General features: G+C 35.5%; 1 protein-coding gene across 2 annotated transcripts in view; it reads left to right on the top strand.

Annotated features, from left to right (window-relative positions):
- Positions 1–17,522, top strand: part of CNTN5 (contactin 5) — a 619,546-nt gene that overhangs the window by 182,387 nt on the left and 419,637 nt on the right. Inside the window, exon 2 of one of the 2 annotated variants that reach the window (XM_071555257.1) lies at positions 5,316–5,456. The exons of the other annotated variant lie outside the window; for it this stretch is intronic. The gene's annotated coding sequence lies outside the window, so the exon portion shown is untranslated. The remainder of the gene's footprint in view (positions 1–5,315; positions 5,457–17,522) is intronic. 2 annotated transcript variants of the gene reach the window in all.

The raw sequence follows: 17,522 nt of genomic DNA, 5'->3' as shown, positions 1-17,522 counted from the left end.
GATAATGTTAGATGAGACAAATTGCTAACTCATGGAGTAGTTTTAAGTGTTTAAGCTGTATTTTAAATTATCTTGTCTTTAAAAAGGATTGGGCTTAAATATGACCAGTAATGACCAGTATGTCTGATAAGGAATACAAGGAGGAATTTCTTGCCATTAGAATGTCCTGGAATACTTATACTCTGTGTAATCTTCACCTGTGAAGTCTGTGCAGTACGAGAAATAAACTGAAGCAGGAAAGCAGAGGAAAAAGATCTTGAATGAAAAACATTTCACTAAGAATTCAAAAACAGGCTTAAAACACTCATACACAGTGGAAATACATGGAGATTTTTATAGCAAGCATATTCTTTAGTGTAACCTACAGTACAAGACCTCCCAGAGGACATTTAGAAACACAGTTGTCTTTGATCTTAGTGGAAACTGTGTTTGCTGAGAATGGTGCTGTCTGCCTTGCAGTCACCAGGTAGGCTGGTTGCACAGCAGGAACCTCTTGCCTGTAGTACAGACAGACAATGAGATCCACTTTATCTATCTGTGGATGCCTGGAGTTTCCTCTGGTTCAGTGTGGGAGGTATTGCATTTCTTAGACATGCTTCTTTCTTCCACATAGTTGATGTTACCGTGATACACTTTCAAAGTAGCTAGACACCATGGGCCCATTTGACATAGTAGGAAAGAGGCTAAACTATATGGGACGAAGATCTGATTTGGCCACTTCAAGAAAAAAACTGGAATTACTGAGTAGACAGGTGAGCAAAAGGTAACTATTCTTCTGAACTATAGTACATCACGAACAGTAGATTTGTTTAATAAATGCAGAAGGGCAAGTCGTATTGCTAGGATATTTTAATGAAAAATGAAGGATTTGCCTTCAACACAGAATGAAATTTTAACAAGGCGTAACTTTCCTGTGGGAGGTCAAAAGCAGGAGAAAGATCTATGCAACTCTCAAGCTATTTCTAGATAACTACAGCAGGTCTCAATCAAATGTTTCCCCAAACCTATTACCTCTCTATTTACCTCTCCTACCTTGCCCTTCCTCAGTATTTAATAGCTTTATAACTGCTTCCCCTTTCTAACATATAAAAATCCACTGATTCTTAAATGGTCATTAGTGAGAATGTAATCTGTATTGTCTGAGGTTCACTGGGAGATGGCATAGCCCTACAGTGAGCTATTCTTCACATGCCTCCTGCATAGCCTTTCTGTGGATACTGATTTTACACCTCTCTCTGCTCTAATTTCCTGTTCACTCTATAGTATGACATCTATTAGTCACAGAAAGTTGGAAAGTATAAGACTGCAGCTGGAGTACTCTGAGGCTTGCAAATAGCCACAGAAAGGTTTTAGACCTTTGAGTGTAATGGACTGTAAAAGTGAAAGCTCTGATTTATTGTCTTCGAGTTACTGAAACCTGATGTCTAGCCCACCTTCTGTGAAATTCAGTGATCTGCAGATGTTTATATTTAAAAGTATAAAAATTATTTTGCTTTTAATGCATCATATGTTAATGCAGGCAACCTTTTTTCCCAATTATTTTTTGTCATTCAGTTCAGAGCTGAAAATAACAATTTTTTTTTAAAATATATGTTTTTAACATTGAAATCTGTCACCGTTAGTACTAAAAAACTCAGATGATTTTTTCCTGTTACTTCATTTTAAATCAGTCTAAAAACTAAATAAAAATAATGGATTGGCATTGGATGTGGATGAACATGGTAATAGCTTATATTATACACATCCAGATCATGGACATATATAACTGTAATTTATGTAAGAGAAAGAAACTTAAGGAAACAGAAAAGTTAATTTCAAACTACACCTAAGGTCATTAGGCATTATTAACTTGGCATTATTTCTAAAGGCAGTTTATACCTTTGTTTCTAATTTCCCCTAAAAAATAAAACACCCAAAATATATGTATATATATTCATATATGTATGTATGTGTGTGTATATATATATGTATACACATATATGTACATATACACATATATATACACACATATATATGTATATATACATATACACATATATATACACACATACATATATACATATATATACATATATATACATATATATGTGTGTGTGTGTATGAAACAACAAAGGATGACACGATTCTTAGGGGAACATCTTCCTTTCTCAGGTGTGGCTGTAAACTTTGCAGGCAAGTGATTTATCATCTTAATAATATCTAGGAATTAGTTTCAAAAGGTGCTGTGAAAAAGTGGAATTTTTAGGCTCAAGATATTTTTATGGCCAGGAAAGAAATATATCTTGTATGTAAATTCAATAGTTTATTGTTAGTATAATTTAAATCCTAACTGTCTGCTTGAAGATTTCTCATTTGTTCAGGAAAACAAAAAAAAAAGACAAAAAGGATACTGTCACATAGGAAGTTGAAAAATCTATACACTCCTGATACTTAGGACTTTTATCCTATTAAGTTTGATTTTCCAACACCTAGAGCTTAAGGTTGACTTTGGCATGTGGAGAGGGTACAGTTAGTTAATGCATCTCTAGTGCTTCTTAGGTACTCATGTGGATGTTGCTTCTCATCTAAGACTCATACAGGGACATTTTTCTGTGTTTTCCAACTTGCTCACAACTTGCTATTTGTTCACTGTTTTTCAAATGCATGTTTTTTCTGGAATTACTAATTGTGGTGTACTTAACATGTTAGATACATGTTCTTTGTTCTCTTTGTTGCCTGTAAAACTGATTTTGCCAGGTTTCTACATCCTTAGCTGGCCATTAATGGCTTTATAGCCAGTGGATCTCCATCATCAGCCTGTGTCCTATTTCTTATCATTGTGTGTCTGCCACTGTCTACACTGCATCCTGTGTACCACCATTCAAGATCTCTCTTGTAACACCACAGTTATATTCCTCTATGATATTTATGCAAGAGGCATAAATATTAGATTTACAGAAGAAACTACTACATATATGAAAATTGTACCATAGAAGGATAAGCAAAAGCAAAATGAAAGAGACCTACTTTCTTGGTCATTTCAAAACCTGTTGTTACAGCCCTAGCAGCTACAACAAAATTTAGCTCAGTAAGACAAGTTCGTATTAAGTAAACCTCACTGTCTTATGGCCTTGTAAAATTAGTATAAAGATCATGGCACACTGATAGCCATGGCAATATCTTACTCACTGTGCTGCAGAATCCATGTCACTCAGAGAAGTATCTGGTGACTTTTCTAACTTTTAGGTAAATGCTCAGTGGCTGAGGTCTGCAATATCCAGGTGCTGACAGGACCAGCTCATATCTTAGTTAAATGAAATGAAGAGTGGTTGTGTGGAAGTGCTTCTGTCAGAGATGGGATCTGAACCTGTTCCTCCTAAATATGAGTGATGGTTCATCCATTTCAGTATGTCTCTAAATGGTGGCTAACAAACTGGTGCTTTAAAGACAGGAGGAAGGGATGACATTCCTTACTAAATGTCCCAAAGGTGTGCTGTGACATGCAATTTTGAAGGTTGATTGTCATGAACTTTTACTGCTGCGTGATTTGGGTAACAAATAGATCAGAAAAGAGTGCATTTGTAGGGTTACTCACACTGATCATTATTATCATTAGTTATCTAAAAACATGCAAATATTCTAATGGAAGAGAAAGTCAGATCTAATTCTCTCTCTTCTTATATAGTGACTTCATGACTAGCTCCCTGTAATCTTTCTCTTTACAAAATTTCACTGTTTTCTGCAAGGTGAGCCAGCTCCAAAACAAGGATGAACATATTGCCTTCCTTTGCTTCACAAGTCTAAATGGTTGCTGGACTGCAGATGCAGCTTTGAATCATTCAAGCAGTATGGGGTAGAGCTGTAATAGCACTTAGGTAAATTCTTATCCGCTAGACTAGACTACAAAAAGCTAATGAGAACAGCAGCAGAATTTCTCCCTTAGGCTGATTTCTTTCTTCTTTTTTTTTTGTTTTGTTTTAATATGCAGCTACTCTTCAGTCCATGAATGCATTGCCATTTGAAAAACAAGGGCTAGGTAAAATTTTTAGTTCGATCTCTAAGGCTAATACAGTGAGGGAAGGTTGTTCATAATTTTCAAGTGCATTAGCTATGAAAATGGTAGTTAGTTCTGCCTCAGTGCTTTGGGTATAAGAACTATGGACATCTGATGCATTTCCTGGCCATGACATAGACAGGTCTGACTAGAACGCTTAATTGGCTTTTATTTATTTGTTTGTTTCTGTTTGACTACGCACAAACTTATTTAACAGATGTCCTTCCCAGCCACTGACTGTTTCCCAGGAAAATAGGTGAAGTGGAGAGTAGTTTGGAACATGAAGACATTCTCCTCATTCATTTAGTGAAAAGGAAAGATTGAAAAATTCAAGGGAAGAAGCATTTGACAACCTCACTCAGGTTTGGTACAAGGAAATGAGAAAAAGGAAAAGCTTTAAGATGATATAACTGTTAAGTATTTATTTTAAAAAAGCTTCTGCAGGATAAAAACTGATTTTCAGTCTTCATTTGAAAATTAATCCAAAAGCTCATGGGACATCACAACAGTAGGGGTTTTTTGGTTTTTTGTTAGTGGGCCAGGGAGGAAGTTTGGGGGTATTTTTGCTTTTCTAATTGAAGATGTTAACAGTTTTTCAAGATTTTTAAAAGTGTTGTAATTTCTCTGTTGTCAATTTAATTTAATTATTGAGTAGTTCAAACAAGTATTATTTTGAGGAAGTCTTATGCTGTATTTTCTTAGGATAATAATCTAAATGGTGATGCATGACTCTAGGATAGTATAAAATAAGTATTTCAAAATGAAATAATCAACAAAGTTGTAATTGCATGTTTTCTGGAGAAGGTCACTAAAAATAATACTATGAGAAAGCATCTTTTAAAAATGCTCATAAAATAGTTTAAATTTAAACAACAGAAATTATTTTATATTTCTCCCATTATTTATGAGTATACATAAACATAAAAGGCTAATAATGTAAATCTGTAACTTTTCCATCCTTCCCAGTACTATCCTTTCTCTAAAGGGTAGCATATGAAAAAGAAATCTTAATTTCTCTTACCTTGTCATTGTTGTAAGAAATAGCATTTTTCTCCTGAACAGCATTAAAAAAAGCACTTTTGAATCCTGTATCTATTCTGAACCAAGGCAGGTATCTCAGATTAAACTCATATGACCAACCAACTCTTTCATACCATACAAAGTTCAAAGAATGAAACATAAAGATCCAAATGAACATATGTCCACATAGAATAAGGTTTGAGGGCTCTAAGACTTCAAATGCAGCACTACACATACATGTAACCTTTTTTTCTCCCCACAGATTACAGAAAATGAGTCCTAATACATTTTGATTCAGCTCATCTCCTGTGCTTCATCAGTTTCCACTCATACAAGATATATTCTGTGGATATCACTTCTGTTTCCAAGGACAACTTCTGTACAGCAAATCTGGAGTGTTGAGGTAGTGCACATTTAAACTAAACTGGTTTTAGGATATATTTATGAACTTTATTGTTTGCTTTTAATGGTTTATAAAGTTCAGATCAAATACAAATGCTTTCACCAGTAATTTAAATTGAATTAGCTTACAAATGGAACACAGATTAACAAAGCAAATCTAGTTTGATGGATAATATTATTCTGTTTCTCACTATGGGTTTGTAAAAGTTTCTGTCTTGAAAGTGTTTACCACTCCTTGTAAGTGTTTTAAAATAGTCACTGCAGTATACTCTTAAACTGAATGCACTGAGCAGCTGTTTTAAAATAATTTTTGTCCCATGTTTAGTAGCACGCAATTAACTCTGGAAATCTTTGCAGACAAGATATAAAGTCTAAACTGCACTTCTAACCTCTCAGGTATTTCAGTGTGGCTTGGTCTAGTTCATGAATGTGGTGGGTTTATTGCAGGAATCGGAAATCACGAGCAAGTCCCATTCAGGTAAACCTCATGAAGGTCAAGGCTGATGGCCCCTGTTAGGAGTCAAAGTTTGTTCTCAACTTATATTATGTGGTTTGTGTAACTCAGGACATACTTCACTAGACTATTTGAATAAATACAAATCTGTATTAATGAAGCCGTTGAATGAGAAAAGTGGTGTGCTCATTAAGAGCCTGTTGTGATACAAACCAGAGATACAGCAGCTATAGGTATGAGTCATTTGAATCGCATATTCATTAGACAGATGAATGATGGTTATTCATTTAAATTTGTCATAGGTATGGCCACAGGTGGAAATAAGATGAAGTAAATGTCTGTGGTTATCTGTTAACTGGTGTGCTTTATCATTTCATAACTGAATGATTTATGATCATGTAGTTCAGAACAACTCTAATTAATTTTTGAGTTGAGCCTTTATTTTCAGCCTCTAACTATGGTTTATTAATGGGTTAACATAAAGAACTTGCTAAAGTGTAATGTGTGGGGGTGCAAACAAATTTGGAAACATTGTTGGATAGCAGATGTTTTACCTGCCTACACAACTAATTGAGAATTATATCAGGAAACCAGAAAGCCATTGTAATGAATGAGACAGACAGTGACCTCCAAACAGGCATAGCTGAATTAAAACTGATGAACTTGATACGAGTAGATTCATAATGTCATTTTAAATATAACACATTTTAACTCATTTTTCTGCTCTTGAAGATGTATTTCAACCACTTAAAGTATAGGAAGCATTGTTAGGTGCATTTTAACTTGGGGGGCTTTGTGTGTACAAGCCTTTTAAGAGTAGCAGATTTATTGAAGAATATTTGTTATATAAAAATATTTTGGCTCTGAATGCATACAAAGCAGGCATTCTGGAATCTAAGAGTTGTCTTTAATATCTTTAAGGAGCAAGAGGGGACTGGAAGAGCAAAGCTACAAATGAAAAATTGTTCCTTTCTCTTTCTTGCCAAAGAACACCAAAGACAAGTTTAAGCCATAATTTTGTTTGTGAATTTAATTTCCCACAGAATTCCATTTTCTCACAATATTTACTATTTATAGGCTAAATATTTGTGTATACTGTGTCAGAATTCTGTCAGTCTTTAGACTGGAGGCTTATGGTAGTCCAATTTATTACAAACATTGCAGGATCATTTATGTACATATCCTTTGTATATGAATCTATAATATCAAGTGACAGAACCAACTTCTGGCCTGCCAGCATTTGTGCATGATATGAATTTCATCCTCTGTTGCAAGAGAGCAGAACTAAATCTTGGGTCTGTTTTTTTAAATCCGTATGTTTCATTCCTAATAAATGATAAAGTCCTCACTTATAGAACTTCCTATGTAAAAAATAACATAAACTTCCAGTGAAACACAAATTGTACTGTATTTTGATACACCCCAGCCAGCAGCCAAGCCCCAGGCAGCCACTTGCTCACTTGCCCACAGCAAGAGAGAATCAGAAGTGTAAAAGCCAGAAAACTCATGCTTTCAGATAAAGACAGTTTAATAGAGAAAGCAAAAGCCATACATAGAAACAAATCAAAACAAAGAATTAATTCACTGATTTCCATGGGCGTGTAGGTGTTCAGCCACTTCCAAGACAGTAGGGCCCCATAATGGGTAATGTTTATTTGGGAGGACAAACACCATCACTCCAAAATTTCCCGCTTCTTTCTTTTTCCTCACAGCTTTATATACTGAGCATGATGTTATGTGGTATAGAATATCCCTTTGGTCAGTTTGGGTCACCTGTCCTGGCCGTGTCTTCTCCCAGTCTCCCATATACCTCCAGTCTCCTTGCCAGCATGGAAATACGAAAAGCAGGAAAGGCCTTGGCTGTATAATCCCAGCTCAGCAATAATGAAAACATCTCTTTATTATCAACTCTGTTCAGCAAACATCAAAAACAATGACACACACCAGCCACAATGAAGAAAATTAACTTTACCCCAGCTGAAACCAGCACAACTTCTATAAACAAGAAAGATGATGTGATATAATGTTACATCTAAGTAGGAGCTGCTTATTTAATGGTGAAGAATATGCCCTCAAAATATCTTTGACAGTCCATGCCCCCAGTGGAGAGGCTGAGTAAGTACAGAGTGAGAAACAAGACAGATTTAGGGAAAACACTAAGGTTCTATGCCTAGAGTCCACTGAATTTTTTTCTCATCTTTGAGATCAAGGAATACTCTCATGTCTCCTTTCCCAAAATGCAAAAGATTCTTTTTTTTTCTTTTTTTTTTCCTAAGATTCTGCTAAATATCCTGTTTGTGTTCTTTCATTTCTATGGGTTTATGTTTTGTTGGATTTCCCTGGAATAAGGATTACATACTAAACTCTTAAATCAGAATGTCAAACTCTCATTCTTCATTTTCAGTTAATCACTCAGATAGGTGGAGAACAATGCAACAAACCTTACATAAACAATAGAAATATCTCTGATGTATATTTTTGAATAGGCTATTTCATTATAGTATCTATCTTTACCATGTGGATCTTGGCATAGTGGTTAGATTTAATAGACCTGTTCAGAACTGCTCTTTCAAGTTTTGCTGGAAAACATTGCACCAGTTACAAAAAACAGTTGCTAAAATGGGCTGTATAGGGAGTTTACATATTGTTATTTTAGTTGTTCTGAAATTCTGACAGTTGTAACAGTGATAGGCAGAAACAAAAGTAGCAGTGATTTTCAAATATACAAGTCTGCAATGTTTTCCAAATGTGAAGATATCAATAGACTAATATACTGAGAGAGTGGAAGGACTTGACACAAATTAGTCATTCTCTGTATGTGTTGAATTTAACAATCCTTAAATGGCTTGTGCTGGATAAAAGAAAAACTGAAAAATGACCTTTATCTTTGTCAGCACTGCAAATCTTTCTGTTCCACTGTTCCAGTGATGCGTAGAGGTGGAAATAACAGAGATGAGTACAATAGACTTTTCCATAGACTGAGTTTTCCAGGTCATTTAATTCTCTCTAGTGTGTTCAGAACCTTTCCAACGGAGCTAATGATAACAGATTGCCACATTATCCTGCTCCTGGTGACCTGTTTGGGTGCCTGCCAGAAATTCTACTCAGTCAAAACTATGGGTGAAAAAAAGTGTTTACTGAATTCATTTCTAAATATAATCTATTCAGGGGGAAAAAAAATGTGTTGTATTATTGAGTGCTTCATGTGTTAAGTAATGATTCAATTATTTTGAAAATTGATATTTTAGCTCTGGGTTGCTGCTCTGCTGCAACTGGTTTTGAATTTTCCTTAAGGACTGTGGCTTTCTGCCAGTTCATGTTCCATGGGGCTAGTTCTCCCAATCTAACAAGGTTGTTTTTTCAGTATATAGCCAGCCAAAGCTATCCACACTAACTCTTTCCTTGCTAAAAAAGAAATAGTTGAGGCTCTGAAGGTGATGAATGTAGCATTTTTCCTGGGATTTTTTCTTTTTTTTTTTTTTTTTTTTTGTGATTACTTTTGGGCTTTAAGGGCTTAAAAAAGTGCAAACAAGAAGGTCTCGCTACCTGTACATATTGTGGTGTTCAGTCTCTTGATCATTCCATGAGTTTAATGTGATTTCCTCGATCATAAAATTGATCATTTTAGATTTTACCCTAATTGTTTTTGTCTCTAGCTTTAACATAAATTTCTGAGAACCAAGAAGCTTGAAATCACATACACAATGTGATTTTTACAATGAATAAAACCCCAAAATAACAATGGAACAGGCCTGTTTAATTTTTAGTTAAAGAAATTTTGACTACTTGAATATTCAATGTTTCTCCAGTCCAATCAGAGTGAAATTATTTTCCCTAAAAAGATTCTTCCTGGGAGTTCTGCTTTTGAGATAACTTGCTTTTGCCTGTTACCTGCATAATTTTGGAGAGCTAAAGAGATCTAACATTTTAAATATTTACTGTTTATTCAAACTGATTTCTAACTTGTTTTTTTGAAAGAGATTCAAAATTAAATCTTTTATTTTGGGTTGTGTTTTTTTAACTATATTTAAATTGCTGTGAAAATGCTGGATACTTCATACTTGTTCTATATCGATGTAAAATTCGTGTTAAGAATAGTAGCAAAGGTTACTTACTGTACACTAATGACTCAGGCTTTTCATGTGTATTTGTTTTCTGACTTAGGATTGCTGTTCAAGCTTGCATTAAGCGTGTAAGTCACCTGTATAGCTTTACCGTGATTATAGAATTAAAATACTAGAGGTAGAAAATGCCATCAAATCTATTTGATATGTAATTGTTCTAATCAGAAAAGGTCTCTTTTGGGGTCTGCTTCATATATAAAGGGCTCGAATTTCAATATTATATAGAAAGCTTTGCCTGCTTGTTGCAAAGTGTAGCAGTTCAGCAGCTGCTTTGCATGCAGCTGAATGATCTCATATGAGTACAAACTTTCTTCTCAAGGTGGGGAGAGAACAGGCTAGAGAATCACAGGTAGTAGGTTTAATAGAATCATGCTAATTTTAAAAATAAGGTTTGAGGCTTATATGACTGATATCTTGTTTCCTGTGCTTTAAGAAAATTCTTGTTTTCAAGGCCTGAAATGACTACAGTGATTCTCCCCTTTCCTACTTACCTGTATGCATAGAAATAACTAGAATATCCAAAGCTTTCAATCTTGAACCCACTTATTTTAAGACTTCAATTTCATGTTCTTTCAAATTGCTTTATTTTAATTTTGTGATGAAGGCTTATATTTTGATGCTGTATAAGTTTGCAAAGTTTATAGTACTGCCAAATCGACACTTGTTAATATTTTTTAAAGTCTTCAGATGAATGTCTGAAGACCTGTTAGACTATAGTGCTGAATTATTATGATATCAGTATAATTTTCAATAATACTGAGGACATAATTTAATAGATTAAATTGTGATATATATGTTTACAGTTTACTACAGACTAATGAGAATCTAATGTGTAGCATATCAATAATGGTTCCCTGCCTTCTGTTGTAGCAGAATAGGGAAAAATAAAAATACTGTTTTAACTAATTGTATGATGGTTACTTTGGCTCAGTCTGGCATTACAATGAAGCCTAACCAATGGCAAATCATTGCAAAAGATGTGGTTCAATTCCCTCCTTGCTTTGCTCTCTTACCTCTAGTAGATCTACAGTTTGTGCAGTCAATGCATACTTAGTTGATGCAGTGGGAAAGATTCTCTTTTGGTTTGTTTCATTTCATTTTGGTTTGTGACTAAACCAATATACTAGATGTGAGGGGAATTTCAAGGCACCAAGACTTGTACTGTCCATGGCAGCTAGCTGTCAGACTGGTTTTGCAATCATACTAAGCCACAAAGTACACCTTAATTTTTAAAGCAGGCAAGATTCTGCACTGATAGAGCATCAGAAAGCCCAATGAACAGAAGGGAATTGCATGCAGAGCCACTCCACTGAGGGTGCCACTTTGCAGTGCTGAAGGATTAACTATTGCAAAACTAAGTGGGGAGGGCATCATCCCTACTTCTGGTCTGATTTGAGGAAGGACCATTCCTGTCATGAACGCAGCAATGGGTCAAGCCTGTCAAAGCCGCTGAGGTCCAAGAAGCCTTCATTGTTTGCTAAAAACAGCTCTAAAATTTCCAGAAAGATCAAAATATGCATACTTTCCACGAGGTGAATATGGAAGTCCAGTGTCAAACCTTGCTGTGTGAGACTGTGCCCATCGCACTGCTGTCTCCTAGCAGCCAGACTGAGATTAGCTACAAGGCAGCCACTCATTCATGTTGGGGATGAATACAGGCAGGTGAAAGAAGATATCACAGACACCCATCCTTTCCTAGGAAATAAGCAGGAGAAAGTTTTGTTAGCCACACACACTTTGTGAGAAGTGAATGCAAACGTTCAAAGCAACAAGCATCCAAGTCTTGAAAACAGTTCACTGACCATGCCTTTCTGGATATTATAAAACTATCACCGTCTTATATGGAATCCATGTATTTGGATGATAGCCAGCTGTGGAAATCCACAAACTAGAAGTAATATTGAAAGATGCCTGTATTATTCATGTTTGGGTTGGTTTGGGGTTTTTTTCAGTACAAAAAGCTCAGAAAACTGATGAATTGAAATTGATAATAAAAAACCATTGAAAGAGCTAAAGTCTCATGTAAGATTTTCATTATGCAGTTCATACAGGCATATTTCAGAATAACTAACTTCATATACAATGCATGTTTCTTTTGCAATGCTTTTAAAAAATAGTATAGGGGAAGCCCCTTATACTGAGCTGGGCTGTGGACTGATGGTCAGAAGACCTCAGGCACAGCAGACATCAGAAGGCTTGATCAGAAGGCTTCCAACTTAGAGAGTTTATTCAAGATAGATTAACAGACAGCTCTTATAGCTCATAGTAGTAGTTAGTTCCTAGAAGTTCCTTTTACGTCAGTAGAGCTAACTCTCGCTCAGTAATATCCACACCTTTTATACACTCTCACATCCAACATGCTGCCACATAATTGGTTAACCAATTCACCTTGCATACACCACAGACTCTCACTGGCTATAAGCCACCACACATACTCCAGGTAGGCTCTGTTCTCTTTAAGGTAGAACTCCAAACAGCTTTCCTTAAGGGATGCACTTACACTCACCCCTACAAATAGGAGCAGATCTATAGCCTCACACAAAAGCAAAGGCTTTATGTAATATAACAGAGAAACTCTCCTAATAAGCATTAAACTTTCCTAATATGCAACACATTTCCTTTGTCAGCAGTTTTGTGGGGAAAAATTATAACTTCTGCTTTGGCAGGATGAGAACCAAAGCTTGGTATTATATGTTGCCATTATACTAGTTATTGGTATTTGTTGTGTATATTTTTCCTCTTTAAAATCCTTGAAATGAAAGCTATTTTTTTCCTTTTATTCATACATGCAGTGGCATTTCCAAAGAAGATTTGCAACTAATTTTTTCAAATTCATAAGAACACTGTTATTGTCTTAATCTAATATTTGATACTGATAGAAATGAATGCAAAATATTTAATGACATTTTACAAGCTCTGTCTTATCAAGTTTGTCATTACCACCTGACACAAGCAATTTTAGAAGTCAACAGTCTCATTAGTTAATGTTAATGAATTTGGCAGACACACATAATTGGGTTTTGCCTTGGTTTTCATGTCATTTTATCAGATTGCCTGGGAGCTTTTTGAAAGTGTAGACTTCATATTTATTAATAGTGCAACTGGAAAATAATTTCTTTTAAATTAAGGGATTTTCTATGACAAGAAATAAGCAATATAACTACTGAATCTGGTAAACTGAAGTACCTCTGTATAAAATGTGAATTTCATAAAATCATAGTGTTCAGTTAGAAAAAGGACTTTAGTCTCCAGTCCAGTCTCCTGCTCGTGGCAGGTCATCAGACCGAGCTGCTTAGGTCTTCATCCAGATGGGTCTTGAAATCATCCAAAGATGAAAACTGTGCAACCTTTCTCAGCTTGTGCCACTGCTTGTCTGTTCTTATGATGAAAAACTCCCTATAGTCAGATGAATCTCTCTCATTTCAATTTATACTTCTTGTCTCTTATCTTTCCAGCCTGTGTTGCTTTGAAGAGCCTGGCTGCGTGTCCTCAATGACTTCCCCATGGCATTGGGGTCTGTTGTTAGGTCTCCCAATACCATCTCTACTCCACACTGAACAAGCCCAGCTCCCACAGATTCTCCTTAAGGGGCAAGTGCTCCAGGCCCACCATCTTGGTGACTTCACTTGTATTCCCTCTAGTCAGTCATAACCTCTCTTTTCTTAAGAAAATATTTGGAAAGATTATTTAATTGGTGCCTTTTTTTTACCTGAATTGAGACCAACTTTAATTTACAGGACCATGAATCAGACTCTTGGTGATGAACCAAAAGCAGAATTTTATCTTCAGACACATTAATCCAAAGGGATGCAAACTTTTTTTGAAAGAGGATATTATGTAACACCTCTTAAAAATTCCTGAATTCAGAAACATCAGAGGGAGATAAAAGATAAGGTAAGAACAACATTGATCTAACTTGTTTCCATAGGGAAATTCTTCAGTTGCTTCTTCTGGTGATATTTGCACAGCTACAGTTTCCTACAAACATTACATTCTCTGTTCTAGAGAGAGAGAGCTAAAAGAAACAACTCTTACTGATACAATATCCCTGTTACTTGCTTTAAAATTTGTGGGAACTGTCCCAGTTCCTACTCCAAAATGAAATAGCTAAATTGAACTGTTCCACTCATGCTTGTTGATACCAGGTTTATTGTAAAACAAAAAGATCAAAAGCACAGCTTTTTTAGTACTCTTTTACCCCAAATTCTTCTCAATTAATTTGTAATTTAAAATTGAAAGAGTGACACAGCTTTCCTAAAATATTACTGAGGATTCTAGAATTTATGTTCTTGAAACACAAAAAATAAAATTTAATTTTAGCCCTATTACCTCAAGAGTATTGTAATTCATTTAAATATCATCCCAGTTCAGATGCTATATTTAGTGACTTATATATTTGTAAATGGAAAGTGAAATCCAGAGTCTGCACTGATTTAAAAAAAGAGATGAAGTATATTAGTTATCACTCAGAATAGTCTCACATAAATATTCAATAAAGTATTAGCATCTAACTAGATGAAAAAATGGGGAATGGAGAAGAATGCATTTGCAACATCAATAGTGGCATACGACTTCGCTGCCTTGGACTACAGCTCATACTGGAGCTCCAGCATGTCTGGCACAGCGGCACTCAGTGGTAGGATAGCTTCATTCAAACACTAATAATCCACAGTAAATCTCCATTCTCCATCAGACTTATGCACAAGCCAGATGGGGCTGTTGAAGGGTGAGTGGGTCTTGATGACCACCCCTTGGCTCTCCAACTTTCAGATCAACTTATGGATGGGAACCACAGAGTCTCTGTTTGTTCAGTATTGCTATCGATGCACAGTTCAGGTGGCAATTGGCACTTGTTGGTCTTTCACTCAAAACAGTCCCACAACAGAGGGATCTTCTGAAAGGCCAGGCAGGGCAGATAATTGTATAAGTCTCTCTGCAGCCACTGTGGCCACACCAACAGCCCATTGATAGCCCTTTGGATCTTTGAAATATCCTCTTCTGAGGATGTCCATGCCAAGAATGCAAGGGGCCTCTGGGCCAGTCACAATGGGGTGCCTTTCCCATTTGTCTCCTGTTAAACTCACTTCGGCCTCTACCACTGATAATTCTTGGGTTCCCCTTTACTCCAGAGATCCAGATGGGCTCTGTGCTTTTATGCCTCGATGGCATCAATGTACATTGTTCACCTGTATCTACCATTTTCTGGTAAAAGAAATAACTGATGTATTTAATATATAATAAAATGTGGCAGAATGTGGAAGAAAGCATGTATAGTGAAGAACAGCCAGGACCAAAATGTTATATTTTGGGCTGAATCAGTTCTGGATTTCAAGACAGATTTTCTATGACTGCATGCAATTAAAAAAATGCTATTCTTGAATGCTGTAAAACAAGGCTTTTCATAGAGATTCTTTCCCCATTTTTGCCAGACTTTCAAAGCCATTGTCTTTCAAGAAAGCCCTTGCATGAATGGAAAATGAAAATAAATATCAGCATAATTTTTCATACAGTAAGCAAATGATAGTGATATATTAGCCCATTTAAAGTGCAAGGAATCTTTTGCAGAATTTATACTTGAATTATTTGGGATGACTAGGCAGTATAAAAGTAAATTTAGGTAAACCAGTATTTCTAACAAGTAAAGGGCAGCAGTGAAATGTTGTAACGGTAACCCCAATTAGCATGTTTTATGCAACAAAGTTTCATTTCCAGAATTAGATCCTAAAAATACCACATCTCCAGTTAATTAGTTTAAAATTAAACCCTTGATTTCAAGACACCTAAGTATAAGGGGAACAGAATGGCACTGTGAGTGTCAGCAGTTCAGAGCAAACTCACTTCAAACTGAGAGAGCGCTTTGTTTAGTTTTCTGTAGTGAAAGTCAGGTAAATACCTGGTTTTTTTTTTTAAAGTGAAAGAAATCTTTTTATTCTCAAGTTTAGGAATAGCAAGTTGCTGGGCACACCACAATTTCTGGGTGTGAACTGGATACCGTTTCAATAGCATGGTGGACTGGACTCTGCAGCGTGGGATAATACATTCTTTTCATCCAAACTCCCTTACCTACCTCCCTACAGAGATAATATCCTAGTTTGAAGAAACTGCTAAAGATATAAATGTGGTGGGCATAGCTCATTCTTCTTTAGGCAAATCTTTGTTTTTACTGATAGTTATTCTGGAGATTTAGCAAAGATAAAATTGACTATGCAGACTTCTGTAAATGTCTCTGAGCTCACTTTCAAGCCTATTCTCTGAGCATTCTTCTTTTATCTTCAGTACCTTGATGAATCTCTACTAGTCTCATCCCTCAAGGATTCATATCTAATTCTATGCAAGTTCATTTATAAAATTGGTTACTGTTCTTTGGGGGGGGTGGGGTGGGTGTTGTTTGGTTGGTTGATTGGTTTGGTTTTGTTTTTTGGTATGAATATTTTCAAATAGATCCCTTTCTTACTATACATAGATAAGTAAAAGACAATTTACTTATTGCAACAATTTACACTATTGATGTTGCAATTGTTGTCTTCTTATGTATAAAAATGAAGGCTAAGTTGATATTTGGGGTAAAGAACATTCAGTGCTACTTTATTTGATTTAGTTTGCCCTTCACTGAACATTGCCATTTTTACTATAAGCAGGAATTGCTTAGTTCACAGATTTGGTGAAAAGTAATTCATAGTATATATTAAGATAGGTGCAATAAGTCATAAAAATAAAAACAAAATGGATTTTAGTTCACTAAAAATCTCTTTTAATCTGTAAATCATACACAAATTAAATTTAGCTAACTTGGGGGAGGGGTGGGAAAGGAACTTTAGACCCTTTGATGAGAACTATAAACCTATATAGAATTCTCTGTCATTCGGGGACCCAGAGACATTTCCAGCTGAGTTGAGGTCCCAGATAGCACATGTAGTTATATGAAAATTGGTTTGCTATGTCCCATGAGTAATAGTGCTCATAGGAAATCAATAGCTAATGCTGAAAAGGAATTCCAGAGATTTAAAGTAATATAGTAAAGTAACATGATGCCTTTCTAATTATAGTGTAGCTACAAACCAGTCTTTCAATTTCTCTCTCTTTTGGTTGATAAATCATCTGACCTAACTATTCCGTTTCAATGACCTACCTGTTAAAATGTTTATGAAGAGTCTTAAATATTTTACCAGCTAATTATATAATTATTTGTAGAAACATAATCTTTGATCCACACTATTGAAATCAATGTAAAGGTAGAGCAACAAGAAATTCAGCTGAAATATGTGAATCACTAGATTTCATATTATAAAAGACCTTGAAAGTAGAAAACCTATGAAAGCACCAGCTGAAAACATAGTTCAAATTCCACCATAGTTAACAGGAAGGCTTCCAGTAGTGCCAAGAGTTGCATTTGTCCGTGACGTATAGAAATTTAAGGAACAGCATACAGTCTGTCTGAGAAGGAGAATCCTGTAAAAATTCTATGTGTATTCTTTTCAAAGACAAAATG

The sequence above is a fragment of the Pithys albifrons genome, chromosome 1 (assembly GCF_047495875.1).
Source record: "Pithys albifrons albifrons isolate INPA30051 chromosome 1, PitAlb_v1, whole genome shotgun sequence".
NCBI lineage: Eukaryota > Metazoa > Chordata > Aves > Passeriformes > Thamnophilidae > Pithys > Pithys albifrons.
This window is presented reverse-complemented; position numbering and strand designations above follow the sequence as displayed.